Genomic DNA, 13,859 nt, shown 5'->3' with positions numbered 1-13,859 from the left:
GTTCTGCCATTTAATGCCCTGGGCCCAAATTCCATGGTCAGTGACTTTACTTGGACAGCGACCTGCGTCTGTCTCTTGTTGGGTTGAATGGACAGGGCGGGGATATACCAACCTCGATCCTCCTTGTCTGTGGACCTGAGATCATCCCAGTCTAGAGGTTCGAATGTGACATTAAGGTCACCTGCCACAATGGTTTTATGATGGCGGGGACAGTTTTGCAAAAGGGCTGCCAGGACACAAAGGATTTTGGAGACTTGACCCCCCCTGAATCCTCGAGTGTAGATATTGAAGATGTTCACAACAGTGTCAGGCCTGAATGATAGACGAAGACCTAACAGGTCGGGAGAATTGGTGAGTAGCTGTAATATATGACAGTTAAGTGATGTTCTGATCCAGATGGTCAAGCCCCCAGAAGGCCTGCCTCTAGTACTGGGCATGGCAGGGATGTAGAAGTTTGAATAGCCTGTTCGAAAAAGTGGATCGGTTGACCATGTCTCTTGAAGAAGGCATATGTCATGTTCTTCAATAGAAGAGGTAAAGGATGGAAGAGGGAGAATAGATTTCAAACCTGCCACGTTCCATGAGACAAGTCGTACCCCAGTGAGTGGAGGAGCTATCCTGTCTAATGGCCTGGTATTTACATAATTAGGGGCCAGAGGTTGGTTTGACAGGTGAGGTTGAGTGGGAGGAAGTGGATCAATACCAATGTTGGTCAGTGAGACCTGAGGTGAGTGGTGATGTTCCTCTAATGGAGCTGACTTGGCGCCTGGTGAGGGAAGTGCTTGCAGGCTTAGCTATCGGTTCTCAATTTGGTGGATAATATTCCTGCAAGGTGAGAGATGCAATATTGTCATGTTTGCACACTAAGCCGTCAGAGATCTGGGGGAATATGTATTGAGAGGGAGAATAAGTACTTGCACTGGCAGTGTTAGGGATTTCAGCAGGCCTGGAGGTGATTGATATATGTTGGTTGCATGGTTTTTCAGCATAGATTTTAGATGAAGCTTTAAGTCAATCATTCTCACCAAGGGTAGATAAATTGTTTGCTATGCAGTAGCTCGGGCAATCCCCGTAGTGCGCGGGTGGCCTAGGGTATTTGAACTGGATACGCGAGTGTGCTGGTGGGCTTGTTCTTGCATCCAGGGCCACCAAATTGTCCACCATGGTCCCTTCCTTGAGTGTCAGTTTTAAAATGTCAAAATGTGTTCCTGGGTCAGGCTATCTTGCTACGTTAATTATGTCCTCACGTATTGCAGAGCGACAGCCTCTTACATGACGAATCCAGTGAATTGCATTGTTTCTGATAGAGTCTGCCCCTTCCTTTTGCGTCGATGTGTTTAACTTGGTAACGTTGACCATTAGAACTACATTTCCTGATTGAGACCAATCAATGGCAGGCTGTACAGAGTATTTTGGGGCAGTGTTGCTCATGAGTTGGGGATTTTGTGATGGTCATCTAGTGCATTTCCTGCGCCTAAGCTGTTATGCAAAGGAGGCTGGTGGAAGTTCTTGGTCTTAACACTGGCTGAGAGGAGGCCATCACAACTGGGTGCTGAAAAAATGGGCAGATTCGTTGCGGTGCCTGCTAGGGGTGGGCCTTGGGTAAAGTTCATGGTGGCCGTGTCATCTGAAAGAGTTAACTGTTTTACTATTGCAATTAAGGAGTTAACCATAAGCTTAAGTTCTAATACTTCTTTTTTTAATTCTTGTATGCATTGAATGTGCTGTGGGTTTATGTGAGTTGAGTGTGTGTTTGCGGCTACTAGCCCATCCACCCTGGTACCTGGGTCGAGGTCATCATGTGATCCTAGGGCATTAATTAACGGGTTAAAGCGGTTGCTGCACTGGATGGTATCGTTAGAGCCCAGTGGTGTCTCGTTCACTAGAGATGGAGCAGTGTGGGTGATACATTCCTGCCCTCTCCCTGCCCTGTAGTGGCTGTGTCCTGTTGCCCACGTTTCATAAAAATCTCAGCAATTTTCTTTGGGCCAGTCCTCATTTTGGTTGGGGAGCGCTCCCCCCAGTACCATTAAAGTTATTTCCCTGAGGAGTAGTTAAAATTCCCTCGCATTCACCCAAAAGAGTGTCAATTCTGTCCATAACGCAATTACTAGCTGCATGCTTATGCCTTTTCCGCTTAGCTTTTAGCACTGCCCCTGCCCCAGTCTCTATTGCTTTCCTTTTACCCATCTGGGACTGTTATTGGTGATAAAATGTTCAACAGAGTATCAATATAACGATGCAACCTACGGGATGGCACAGTATTGGCAATAGCGCGTAGGGCTAAGATCAATGATGCCTACTTGAATGGTCAATGTTAGGGGGGTGGCCCAGCCCGGCCTCTTCTGGGCTCCGACGGGCGTGGACGGGCCCGCCCTTGGCCCGAGCACGGCCCGCGCAGCGAGGTGCCCCCACGCACTTTATAGCGCTCGTTGGTGTCAAGTGGGTGCAGGTGCAGGTGAAAATGGCCGCCTCCTGGGGCCTCAAAGCAGCTTGGGATATGTAGTCCCTCTCAAGTATTTAGCGCGTCCCGCGCAGCGAGGTGCCCCCACGCGCTTTATAGTGCTCATTTTTGTCAAGTGTGTGCAGGTGCAGGTGAAAATGGCTGCCTCCTGGGGCCTCAAAGCAGCTTGGGATATGTAGTCCCTCTCAAGTCTTTAGTGCGTCCCGCGCAGCGAGGTTCCCCCACGCGCTTTATAGCGCTCGTTGGTGTCAAGTGGGTGCAGGTGCAGGTGAAAATGGCCGCCTCCTGGGGCCTCAAAGCAGCTTGGGATATGTAGTCCCTCTCAAGTCTTTAGCGCGTGCCCACAGTGTACTCACCTGTTGGTCTGAAGGCCCATACAGCTGTCTGTACTTGGGTAGGACCCCATCCACCAGTCTCTCCAACTCCGCCGAAGTGAAGGCTGGGGCCCTTTCCCCAGTCACATGGGCCATGGTAGCTTCCAGACACAGGCCACAGCAGCACATGCAGTGTAGGTCTTCTCCTGTTGAAAATCAGGTACCAAGTGAGGGATGAGATAGAAAATGGTGGTGCATACCGTCACCGCCGGCTTAGATCACCATTGGCCACTGTAACCCATAGGGCCTAATGTTAACCAATGAGGAGTTGCATGGCGGTTCACGACCGCCTCCCGCAACGGCGCACAACTTCAGCGGAATTACCTAACTTCCACCAGTCCCTCCACACAGGACAGGCGAAGGCCATTTCATAGGGGGGGCAGGCCTTGGATAGTTGAAGCGTCACTGGTGAAATTTGGACATACTGGACAATTCACACTTACCCATTACAAGTTAACAGCATGCAAAGTTCTGTTGTAGCCCCATTGCTCAGTTTGTGACTGGCTCTTCACTCTTTTGCCCCGTAGATTGCTTCCACTGCGGATGAATAGAAGATGGAGACATACCCCCATGTACAGATGCCTGGTGGACTTGGTAACAAGGGAGGACAGGCACATCATCCTCACCTACAGACATGACAGGGCCACAATCACAGAGCTGTGTGCCCAATTGGAGCCTGACCTGATATCTGCTATCCATCACCCCACTGGGATCCCCCCCTCTTGTGCAAGTTCTATCAGTGCTCAATTTCCTGGCAACTAGTTCTTTCCAAGTGACAGTGGGCTTGGCAGCAGGAATGTCACAGCCAATGTTATCAATAGTGCTGACCAGAGTGTTGTGTGCCCTGATTAACCCCTTCGCTGCCAGGCCTTTTTTTGCCTATTTGGAATAGTTCTTGCTTAGGCCCTCATAACTTTTTGTCCACATAAGCTACCCACGCCAAATTTGCGTCCTTTTTTTCTCCCAACATCCTAAGGATTCTAGAGGTAGCAGATGTGTTTTTTGCAAAGCGCCTACCTGTGGATTTTGGCCTCTAGCTCAGCCGCCAGCTAGGGAAACATACCAAACCTGTGCATTTTTGAAAACTAGAGACCTAGGGGAATCCAAGATGGGGTGACTTGTCTAGCTCTCACCAGGTTCTATTACCCAGAATCCTTTGCAAACCTCACAATGTGGCTAAAAAAACACTTTTTCCTCACATTTCGGTGACAGAAAGTTCTGGAATCTGAGAGGAGCTACAAATTTCCTTCCACTCAGCGTTCCCCCAAGTCTCCCGATAAAAATGGTACCTCACTTGTGTGGGTAGGCCTAGTGCCCGCGACAGGAAATGCCCCCAAAACACAAAGTGGACACATCACATTTTCTCAAAGAAAACAGAGGTGTTTTTTGCAAAGTGCCTACCTGTGGATTTTGGCCTCTAGCTCAGCCGCCACCTAGGGAAACCTACCAAACCTGTGCATTTTTGAAAACTAGAGACCTAGGGGAATCCAAGATGGGGTGACTTGTCGAGCTTTCACCAGGTTCTGTTACCCAGAATCCATTGCAAACCTCAAAATGTGGCTAAAAAAACACCTTTTCCTCACATTTTGGGGACAGAAAGTTCTGGAATCTGAGAGGAGCCACAAATTTCCTTCCACCCAGCGTTCCCCCAAGTCTCCTGATAAAAATGGTACCTCACTTGTGTGGGTAGGCCTAGTGCCCGCAACAGGAAATGCCCCAAAACACAAAGTGGACACATCACATTTTCTCAAAGAAAACAGAGGTGTTTTTTGCAAAGCGCCTACCTGTGGATTTTGGCCTCTAGCTCATCCGCCACCTAGGGAAACCTACCAAACCTGTGCAAAATAGAGACCTATGGAAATCCAAGATGGGGTGACTTGTCGAGCTCTCACCAGGTTCTATTACCCAGAATCCTTTCCAAACCTCGAAATGTGGCTAAAAAAACAAATATTCCTCACATTTAGGTGACAGAAAGTTCGGGAGTCTGAGAGGAGCCACAAATTTCCTTCCACCCAGCATTCCCCCAAGTCTCCCGATAAAAATGGTACCTCACTTGTGTGGGTAGGCCTAGTGCCCGCAACAGGAAATGCCCAAAAACATAAAGTGGACACATCACATTTTCTCAAAGAAAATAGAGGTGTTTTTTGTAGAGCTCCTACCTGTGGATTTTGGCCTCTAGCTCAGCCGCCACCTAGGGAAACCCACCAAACCTGTGCATTTGTGAAAACTAGAGACATAGGGGAATCCAAGATGGGGTGACATGTCGAGCTCTCACCAGGTTCTGTTACCCAGAATACTTTGCAAACCTCAAAATGTGGCTAAAAAAACACTTTTTCCTCACATTTCGGTGACAGAGAGTTCTGGAATCTGAGAGGACCCACAAATTTCCTTCCGCCCAGCGTTCCCCCAAGTCTCCTGATAAAAATGGTACCTCACTTGTGTGGGTAGGCATAGTGCCCGCGACAAGAAATGCCCCAAAACACAAAGTGGACACATCACATTTTCTCAAAGAAAACAGAGGTGTTTTTTGCAAAGTGCCTACCTGTGGATTTTGGCCTCTAGCTCAGCCGCCACCTAGAGAAACCTACCAAACCTGTGCATTTTCGAAAACTAGAGACCTAGGGGAATCCATGATGGGGTGACTTGTCGAGCTCTCACCAGGTTCTATTACCCAGAATCCTTTGCAAACCTCAAAATGTGGCTAAAAAAACAGTTTTTCCTCACATTTCGGTGACAGAAAGTTCTGGAATCTGAGAGGAGCTACAAATTCCCTTCTACTCAGCGTTCCCCCAAGTCTCCCGATAAAAATGGTACCTCACTTGTGTGGGTTCGGCCTAGTGCCCGCGACAGGAAATGCCCCAAAACACAAAGTGGACACATCACATTTTCTCAAAGAAAACAGAGGTGTTTTTTGCAAAGTGCCTACCTGTGGATTTTGGCCTCTAGCTCAGCCGCCACCTAGGGAAACCTACCAAACCTGTGCATTTTTTAAAACTAGAGACCTAGGGGAATCCAAGATGGGGTGCCTTGTCGAGCTTTCACCAGGTTCTGTTACCCAGAATCCTCTGCAAACCTCAAAATGTGGCTAAAAAAACACTTTTTCCTCACATTTCGGGGACAGAAAGTTCTGGAATCTTAGAGGAGACACAAATTTCCTTCCACCCAGAGTTCCCCCAAGTCTCCTGATAAAAATGGTACCTCACTTGTGTGGGTAGGCCAAGTGCCCGCGACAGGAAATGCCCAAAAACACAAAGTGGACACATCACATTTTCTCAAAAGAAAATAGAGGTGTTTTTTGCAAAGGGCCTACCTGTGGATTTTGGCCTCTAGCTCAGCCGCCACCTAGGGAAACCTACCAAACCTGTGCATTTTTTAAAAATAGAGACCTAGGGGAATCCAAGATGGGGTGACTTGTCGAGCTCTCACCAGGATCTATTACCCAGAATCCTTTGCAAACCTCAAAATGTGGCTAAAAAAACACATTTTCCTCACATTTCGGTGACAGAAAGTTCTGGAATCCGAAAGGAGCTACAAATTTCCTTCCACCCAGCGTTCCCCCAAGTCTGCCGATAAAAATGGTACCTCACTTGTGTGGGTAGGCTTAGTGCCCGCGACAGGAAATGCCCCAAAACACAAAGTGGACACATCACATTTTCTCAAAGAAAACAGAGGTGTTTTTTGCAAAGTGACTACCTGTGGATTTTGGCCTCTAGCTCAGCCGCCACCTAGGGAAACCTACCAAACCTGTGCATTTTTGAAAACTAGAGACCTGGGGGAATCCAAGATGGGGTGACTTGTCGAGCTCTCACCAGGTTCTATTACCCAGAATCCTTTGCAAACCTCAAAATGTGGCTAAAAAAACACTTTTTCCTCACATTTCGGTGACAGAAAGTTCTGGAATCTGAGAGGAGCTACAAATTTCCTTCCACTCAGCGTTCCCCCAAGTCTCCCGATAAAAATGGTACCTCACTTGTGTGGGTAGGCCTAGTGCCCGCGACAGGAAATGCCCCAAAACACAAGGTGGACACATCACATTTTCTCAAAGAAAACAGAGTTGTTTTTTGCAAAGTGCCTACCTGTGGATTTTGGCCTCTAGCTCAGCCGCCACCTAGGGAAACCTACCAAACCTGTGCATTTTCGAAAACTAGAGACCTAGGGGAATCCAAGATGGGGTGACTTGTCGAGCTCTCACCAGGTTCTATTACCCAGAATCCTTTGCAAACCTCAAAATGTGGCTAAAAAAACACTTTTTCCTCACATTTCGGTGACAGAAAGTTCTGGAATCTGAGAGGAGCTACAAATTTCCTTCCACTCAGCGTTCCCCCAAGTCTCCCGATAAAAATGGTGCCTCACTTGTGTGGGTAGGCCTAGTGCCCGCGACAGGAAATGCCCCAAAACACAAAGTGGACACATCACATTTTCTCAAAAGAAAATAGAGGTGTTTGTTGCAAAGTGCCTACCTGTGGATTTTGGCCTCTAGCTCAGCCGCCACCTAGGGAAACCTACCAAACCTGTGCATTTTTGAAAAATAGAGACCTAGGGGAATCCAAGATGGGGTGACTTGTCGAGCTCTCACCAGGTTCTATTACCCAGAATCCTTTGCAAACCTCAAAATGTGGCTAAAAAAACAAATTTTCCTCACATTTCGGTGACAGAAAGTTCGGAAGTCTGAGAGGAGCCACAAATTTCCTTCCACCCAGCGTTCCCCCAAGTCTCCCGATAAAAATGGTACCTCACTTGTGTGGGTAGGCCTAGTGCCCGCAACAGGGAATGCCCCAAAACACAAAGTGGACACATCACATTTTCTCAAAGAAAACAGAGGTGTTTTTTGCAAAGTGCCTACCTGTGGATTTTGCCTCTAGCTCAGCCGCCACCTAGGGAAACCTACCAAACCTACCAAACCTGTGCATTTGTTAAAACTAGAGACGTAGGGGAATCCAAGATGGGGTGACTTGTCGAGCTCTGACCAGGTTCTGTTACCCAGAATCCTTTGCAAACCTCAAAATGTGGCTAAAAAAACACTTTTTCCTCACATTTCGGTGACAGAAAGTTCGGGAATCTGAGAGGAGCCACAAATTTCCTTCCACCCAGCGTTCCCCCAAGTCTCCCGATAAAAATGGTACCTCACTTGTGTGGGTAGGCCTAGTGCCCGCAACAGGAAATGCCCCAAAACACAAAGTGGACACATCACATTTTCTCAAAGAAAGCAGATGTGTTTCTTGCAAAGCGCCTACCTGTGGATTTTGGCCTCTAGCTCAGCCGCCACCTAGGGAAACATACCAAACCTGTGCATTTTCGAAAACTAGAGACCTGGGGGAATCCAAGATGGGGTGACTTGTCGAGCTCTCACCATGTTCTGTTACCCAGAATCCTTTGCAAACCTCAAAATGTGGCTAAAAAAACACTTTTTCCTCACATTTCAGTGACAGAAAGTTCTGGAATATGAGAGGAGCCACAAATTTCCTTCCACCCAGCATTCCCCCAAGTCTCCCAATAAAAATGGTACCTCACTTGTGTAGGTGGGCCAAGTGTTTGTGACAGGGAAGAGCCAAAAACACGTCAAAATTGAGGGGGTACCAAAGTGGGTCCAAAAGGGCAGTTTGAAAAAAAAACATTTTTAGGCCGACAAGTGGAGCAGAAATTTTATCAGTATGGATGAGACAATTCTGGGTGGTAGGAATTTTGTGGATTCCTGCAGATTCCGGAAGGTTCCATCACAAAAATGTGGGAAAATGTGTGCTTTCCAGCAAAGTTGCAGGTTTGCAGGGGATTGTGGGTAAGGAAATGGTGCTGGGTGCATGTGAAGCACACCACCCTGGAATCAACTAGATGTTTAGTTTTCAGATGTGTCTAGGTCTTGTGGATTTTTCTACATGGCTGCGTCCCAAAGTAAAAAAAAAGTGCAGCCCTCACCATTCCACATGTTACGATTTTGAGAGTTACCAAGCTCTCATGGCCCAAATGTAAAACAAAAACCAAAAATAATCAAATGTACTCTTGCTTGCCATGGGATAAGATGTTTTAGTGTGCGGGGAAGAGCTGAAAGACTGTAAGCCTCTTCAGTTCGGGTGGGGGCATAACCAGGCCCATACTGGTTGGTAGCCACCACCCCACTATTTTCTTTTATCTTTTTATTCCCTGGCATCTAGTAGACTTTCTGTCCCCCCGGGGTGTGGATTGGAGGTAATTGCCCAATCTGCCCACTGGTGGGCAGAACAACTTTGGCCCCATTTATTTGGGGTGCGGGTATGGCCATACCCCCAACCTCTTATTTTGCAAAACAAATCTTCCCTGGTCTCTAGTGGGCTTTCTGCCCCCCCCTTGGGGGCAGATGGTCCTTCCAAAATAGGCCAGTCTGCCCCCAAGGGGGGCAGTTATGGCCAACAGTAATGTGCCCCCATGGGGAGAGACCCTTTCCCAAGGGGCTGCCCCCTCCAAACAAAACACACACATACACACACACACCAATCCATGGTGTCTAGAGGTTTCTGCCTCAAAGGGGGCAGATTGGCCTTCCAAAAATAGGCTGATCTGCCCCCAGGGGGGGCAGAAACAGCCGTAAAATTATTTTCCCCCCTGGAGTGCTGCCCTTGCCCAAGGGGCCACTCCCATTATGTGTACATATAAAAAAACAAAAATCCCTGGTGTCTAGTGGTTTCTGCCCCCCTTGGGGGCAGATTGGCCTAATAAAAATAGGCCGATCTTCCCCCAAGGGGGGCAGAAATGGCCTACAAAAACTTTTGCCCCCAGGGGAGCGACCCTTGCCTAAGGGGTCGCTCCCCACAAATAAAAAAAGAAATCCTTGGTGTCTAGGGGTGTTTCTGCCCCCGGGGGGGGCAGAAACAGCCCAAAAATAATTTGCCCCCCTGGAGAGCGGCCCTTGCCCAAGGGGCCGCACTCCTTATCATGTAAACAAACAAAAAAATCCCTGGTGTCTAGTGGTTTCTGCCCCCCTTGGGGGCAGATTGGCATAATAAAAATAGGCCGAAATGGCCTAGAATTTTTTTTGCCCCCAGGGGAGCGACCCTTGCCCAAGGAGTCGCTCCCCACAAATAAAAAAAAAAAAAGAAAAAAAAGAAAAATGTTGTCTAGGGGGTTTCTGCCCCCGGGGGGGCAGAAACAGCCAAAAAATAATTTGCCCCCCTGGAGAGCGGCCCTTGCCCATGGGGCTGGTCTCCTTATTCATGTAAACAAAAAAAGAAAAAAATCCCTGGGCCTAGTGGCATTTCTGCTGCCCAATCGCATCGCAATTGGGCAGCAGAAATGCTCAGAGAAGCCTGAAAGGAGAGGAAAGCCCTTTCGTCTCCTTCAAGGCTTCTCTGACCCCCCTCCACATGATCGGAGGAGAAATGCTTTTCATTTCTCCTCCGATCGCCAGAGGGAAGGCCTCTGATGAGGTCAGCGTGCAAAAGCGCACTGACGTCATCAGACGCCGCAGGGGTGTCACGGGGATGGAAGGGGAAGCGATTCCCCTTCCATCCCTGCCTAGGGGAGGGGTGTGCCTGGCCATCGGGGGGAGCGCTAGCCCTCCCCCAGGGACCCCTAGCAGGACGAGGTGATCTCGTCCAAGGCACTGGGGAACCGGCGCCTTGGGCGAGATCACCTCGTCCAGGGCACACAAGGGGTTAAATACATGTGCAGCTACATTGTATTTCCCCAGGTTGAAGATTTGGCCACTGTGAAGGCTGAGTTCTACGCAATGGCACATATCCCCAACATAATTGGGGTGATTGATGGAAAACATATTGCATTTGCCCCCCCTCAAAATGAACAGTTGTTCAGAAATCTTAAGAGTCTCCACTCTATGAATGTACAGATTGTGTGCTTGGCGGACCAGTACATCTCCCACGTCAATGCTAAGTATCCAGGGTCGGTGCATGATGCCTTTGGCCTGAGGGATAGCAGCATCCCAAATGTGATGGCCCAACCACAGAGGCACAGGATGTGGGTAATAGGTGAGCCCTGGTCCCCACCTAGTATATGTTGGTGTATGGGGTGGGCCAATTGGGATAGTGTGTGCTAAATGTTGTCCCTCAATATTGCAGGTGACTGAGGTTATCCCAACCTCTCATGGCTGCTGACCCTTGTGAGGAATGCCAGGACAAGGGGAGAAGAATGTTATACTGAGGCACTTGGGCGAACCAGAAGGATAATAGAAAGGACCTTTGGCCTCCTGAAGACCAGGTTCAGGTGCCTCCATCTAACAGGTGGATCCCTGTGCTACCCACCCAAGAAGGTCTGCCAGATAATAGTGGCATGGTGCATGTTGCACAACCTTGCCCTGAGACGCCATGTGCCTTTTCTGCAGGAGGAAGAGGCTGGAGATGCCCGTGTGGCAGCAGTGGATCCTGTGGACAGTGAGGATGAGGATGAGGACAACAGAACATCGGTCATCAGATACTTCCAATGACACACAGGTAAGACAGTGTTACTTCACATTTCATTGAAATTGTTTTCAATTTCTGTGGCACTGGCATGCTGTTATTTCTCACTGCTATTCCCACTTACTGTACCCTTTGGCAATTAATTTTACAGATGTTGCTGACGTCACATATGCTCCTGGTGTTATCACTGCAGCCAGCGACAGGTAATTAACCTATGCTCATTTTCTGTACAGTTGAATTGCAATGTTTGTACCTATTTAAATGAAAACATACTTGAAAATTTTGACATACTCCATACTTCTTTTTTTTCCAAGGGTGTTTATTGAAGTGCTAAAATATTGAGAGGCAAGTGCAATGGGAAAGGGTGATGATGGAGGAAACTCCAGGGTATTGTTCCAGTCTGTTTGTAGCATAGGTGCATCGTCCAAGGGGACATAGGAAGGGGAGCAATGGCAGTTCAAGGTGGACACAGTGGGGCACAAGGGTGACAAACAGGAGAGCATCATTTTCTTGACGGGGGCCTTGGCATGTGTCTCTGGCTTCTGTCTGCATCGCAGGGAACATTGGCAGGGTGGTTCACCTTCTGCACGGGGAGGGGTGCTGGTGGCCTGTTGGTCCTGTGGTGGGGCCTCCTGGCCACTTGGGGCAGTGGAGGTGGAAGGCTGTTCATATGTCTGGCTAGTGGCATTAGCCCGCTGTTGTGTGTCTGCCTCACCCATAATATTGCCATGTCTGCCAGCACCCCTGCTATGGAGACCAGGGTGGTGTTGATGGCCTGCAAGTCCTTCCTGATCCCCTGGTACTGTCCCTCCTGCAGTCTCCTGTTCTCCTGCACATTGTCCAGGATCAGGCCCATCGGGTCCTGGGAATGTTGATATGCTCCCAGGATCTCTGCAAGTGCCTCCTGGAGAGTCTGCTCCATGGCCTTTTCCTCCCCCCGGCACACAGCAGTCCTCCTAGTGTCCCTGGTGGCCTGTGCCTCTGTCCCCTGAACTGTGTTCCCACTGCCACTGACTCCAGGTCCCAGATTGTCTTGTGTGCGAGGTGTGGCCTGGGGTCCCTGTAGAGGTGGACACACTGCTGATTGACGTTTCCTGGGGACAGAGGTGTGGGTACGCTGGGTGGGTGCTGTGGTGGTGTTTCCTGATTGGGGAGGCTCTGTGGTGGTGTGTGACTGGGCCTGGGTAACCGGCTGTCCAGAGGTCCCTGATGGGCCAGGTTGGTCATCCAGATCCTGAAGACCAGAGTTGCTGTCATCACTGTAGGCCTTTTCCGTTGGGGGAGTGAATAGTGCTGGCACCTCCTCTCTGGTGACATTGACTGGGGCACCTGTGGGGATGTAAATGATGTGTTATTGTTTCTGTGTCTGACATATTGTGCAACCGTGGCTTGCCCACTTTGGTTGGATTTGCCCTGGCACCTTTCACTTGTGTAAGTTGGTATATGGTGGGATAGCTAGTTCTCTATGGTGTGCATGCTTTAGAGACAGGTGTCCATGCAGGGTTGTGAGTGGTGTCCATGCATTGGTATGGTATGCAGGGCTTGGCATTGGGATGAGTGAGATGTGATGGTGGGGTGTGTGGGACATGGTGGAGTGATGGGAGTGAGGGTGGGGGTATGTGATGGCATGCAGGTAGGGGGGTAGTAATAGTAGAAAGTTGACTTACCAGAGTCCAGTCCTCCTCCTACTCTGGTCAGGCCCTCAGGATGCAGGATTGCCAAGACTTGCTCCTCCAATGTTGTTAGCTGTGGAGGAGGAGGTGGGGGTTCACCGCCAGTCCTCTGTACAGCGAGTTGGTGTCTTGCTGCAATGGAACGTACCTTCCCCCATAGGTCATTCCACCTCTTCCTGATGTCATCCCTAGTTCTTGGGTGCAGTCCCACGGCGGTGAGCCTGTCCATGATTCTCCGCCATAGCTCCATCTTCCTAGCTATCAGTATCTGCTGCACCCGCGCTCCAAATAGCTGAGTCTCTACCCTGATGATTTCTTCCACCATGACCCTTAGCTCCTCCTCTGTAAAATCGGGGTTGTCTTTGTGGTGCCATGGGTGTTGTGTGAGGTGTGTAGGTGAGGGTGTGTAGTGTAATATGTTGGGGTGTGTGATATGGGGTGCGAGAGTGGTGAATAGGTGTAAGTAGTGTGTGGCTCTGGTTTTATCTGTGGTCTTCGTGTCTGTCTCGTGCCAAAGGTCTTTAGTTGTAAAGGGTTGTGGGTAATGTGGGTGGGTGTTTTATAGTGGTGTGGGTGTGTGTATGGGTGTCAGGTGTGTGTTATTCAAATTGACCAATGTAATGTTGTTTTGTTTGTGTGTGTCCATTTTGAGTGTGGCGGTATGTATGGCCAATGGTTTATGCTATTGAATATCCGCCATTGTGATTCGTGGGTCATAATGTGATGGGCGTTGTTCTGTTGGCGTAACGGTGTGGGTTTTGATACTGCCACTTTATCACTGACCTTTGGTGTGGCCGAATTGTGTATGTGGCTGAATAGTGACGGATTGGTGTATGTGTGTCATGATATAGTGAATGGATATTCGCCGCGGAGGCGGTAAGTTTGCGGCAGTTAGCGTGGTGGTAAGTGGGATTTTCTGCCAATGTCATAATGAGGACCTAAATGTTCTGTATGAACAGTGTTT

The sequence above is a fragment of the Pleurodeles waltl genome, chromosome 5 (genome assembly GCF_031143425.1).
Source record: "Pleurodeles waltl isolate 20211129_DDA chromosome 5, aPleWal1.hap1.20221129, whole genome shotgun sequence".
NCBI classification, from domain to species: Eukaryota; Metazoa; Chordata; class Amphibia; order Caudata; family Salamandridae; genus Pleurodeles; species Pleurodeles waltl.
This window is presented reverse-complemented; position numbering follows the sequence as displayed.